Below are 2577 nucleotides of genomic sequence, written 5' to 3' on the forward strand. Positions count from 1 at the left end.
GTTTGCTAGGTGGAAATGGTCAGAGCAAATTGCCCAGTCAAATCAGTGAGTACAGGCTAGAAGCAGAGTATTTCAAACCGTCGCTGCTAGAGGCTCCCACCCAAGGGAGATTCAGCCCAATATATGTGCAATCAGCAGTCATGTAGAAGTTCAGCAGAAATGTTGGGTTGAATCACTACCAAATATCCATAGATCCCCCACCAAAAAAAAATCAAGTTTAATGAGTCATTCAGAGGAGAAATAGGATTGTTTTTACTTGTGCCACTTCAGTAGGTTACAACAGTATTAATGCTGACAGCAGTAGGCGGTGGCCTCTGCGAAAAGCCCCAAAGACCCCCCCCCCCCCAAAAAAACTTGTTTGACATTCTATTCTCCATCTAGACAAAAGACGGGACATTTATGGAGTTGTTTTATGATGCGTTTATTGAGAACCCTGACACAACATGACTAGGTGTAACAGAGACCGTTACCACGGCAGTGGGGAATGTGTTGCTGTCACGTTGAGTGTAGGACTCCAACAGTGTTGGAATGTGGGCGGCAAACACCTGGTTTGTTTAACCCTTTAATATTCCTCTCCTCCTCATCCTCTTCTCCCACGCTGTCAGTGCCCACCTCTTCATAGTCCTTCTCCAGGGCAGCCATGTCCTCTCTGGCCTCAGAGAACTCTCCCTCCCTCCATGCCCTCACCAACGTACCAGTGCACAAAGGCTCTCTTGGCATACATCAGGTCAAACTTGTGGTCCAGACGGGCCCAGGCCTCAGCGATGGCTGTGGTGTTACTCAGCATGCACACGGCCCTCTGGACCTTGGCCAGGTCTCCTCCAGGAACCACCGTTGGGGGGCCAGAAGTTGATACCCACCTTGAAGCCAGTGGGACACCAGTCCACAAACTGGATACTCCTCTTTGATGTGATGGCAGCGATGGCAGAGTTGACATCTTTGGGAACAACGTCACCACGGGTACAGGAGACAGCAGGCCATGTATTTGCCGTGAGGGTCACACTTCACCATCTGATTGGCTGGCTCAAAGCAGGCGTTTGTGATGTCAGCGACTGACAGCTGCTCGTGATAGGCCTTCTCAGCGGAGATGACTGGGGCATATGTGGCCAGAGGGAAGTGGATACGGGGTAGGGCACCAAGTTGGTCTGGAACTCGGTCAGATCAACATTCAGGGGCCTCATCAGCGCAGGAGGCAGTGATGGAGGAGACGATCTGACCAATGAGCCTGTTGAGGTTGGTGTACGAGGGACGCTCAATATCGAGGTTCCTACGGCAGATGTCATAGATGGCCTCATTGTCCACCATGAATGCACAGTCAGAGTGCTCCAGGGTGGTGTGAGTGGTCAGGATGGAGTTGTAGGGCTCCACCACAGCCGTGGACACCTGGGGAGCTGGGTAAGCGGGGCGAACTCAAGCTTAGACTTCTTTCCGAGTCCACGAGACAGGCGTTCCATCAGCAGGGAGGTGAAACCAGAACCGTTGCCTCCTCCAAAGCTGTGGAAGATGAGAACCCCTGGAGACCTGTACACTGGTCAGCCTGAATGGAGAAATGGTACAATAACATGTTATGCCAGTAAGAATACAATGGAGAACACATTTGCCCAGTTTTACACAGAAACTAGGTAGGACCACCCAAAAACACCTTTTAGATAGTCTTCTTCCATAGAAGAACCTTGAAGCGAAAAAGGTTCCCTGTAGAAACCTAACTAGAACGCCCATTTCAGAATGATGACTCACCAGTTTGCGTGTCCTGTCCAGCACGATGTCAATGATCTCCTTGCCGATGGTGTAGTGACCGCGGGCGTAGTTGTTGGCAGCATCCTCCTTACCAGTGATCAGCTGCTCAGGTGGAACAGCTCGGCGATAGATACCTGTCCTCACCTCATCTGAAAAACAAAGATAGTCAGAATATTAAAATCAACTCAGTTAAAAGATTACGAACCAATAGACTTCCTGTAGGATGTCTCATCTTGCGATGACAGTGGGCTCCAGATCTGCGAAGATGGCTCGGGGACATGCTTTCCGGCTCCGGTCTCACTGAAGAAGGTGTTGAAGGAGTCGTCTGTCCACCTCCACGAGTCTTGTCACTGGGCATGTCCGTCCGGCTGGATCCCATGCTCCAGGCAGTACAGCTCCCAACAGGCATTGCCCATCTGGACTCCGGCTTGGCCCACATGCATGGAAATACACTCACGCTGAAAGAGAGGAGGTACAAGAGATCAACCACATGGAAACTTGAATCAAATAATGCCTAGAGGCAAATGTTTAGGTTTAAAGCCGTTTCATAGAATATTAAAGAGTCAACTAACATGATCGTTTTTTAAACTACTAGACAACCTTGCTTTCTCCATTTCATCATCTATTACAATAATATAATGTCCTAACATATTAGAATTTTGAAGCATCTACAGTTGGTAATAAAAAAAATCTCCTAAGCCAGTGTTAAAGTGCCAAACACAAGGTCTGAGGATATTCAAAACACCATTCGTTCCCCCCTTAGGGAAATATTTCCCCCTTAGGGGTGGTTGAACGAAGCAGAAGGATCTCGTTTACATTTTAGGACTACAAGCTGGCGAG

The 2577-nt window shown here is 48.9% G+C and overlaps 1 pseudogene; it reads right to left on the reverse strand.

Annotated features, from left to right (window-relative positions):
• Nucleotides 1-405: 405 nt before the first annotated feature.
• LOC135537169 (tubulin alpha chain-like) lies at nucleotides 406-2215 on the reverse strand (annotated as a pseudogene).
• Nucleotides 2216-2577: the final 362 nt, after the last annotated feature.

The sequence above is a fragment of the Oncorhynchus masou genome, unplaced genomic scaffold, assembly GCF_036934945.1.
Source record: "Oncorhynchus masou masou isolate Uvic2021 unplaced genomic scaffold, UVic_Omas_1.1 unplaced_scaffold_7145, whole genome shotgun sequence".
Taxonomy (NCBI): domain Eukaryota; kingdom Metazoa; phylum Chordata; class Actinopteri; order Salmoniformes; family Salmonidae; genus Oncorhynchus; species Oncorhynchus masou.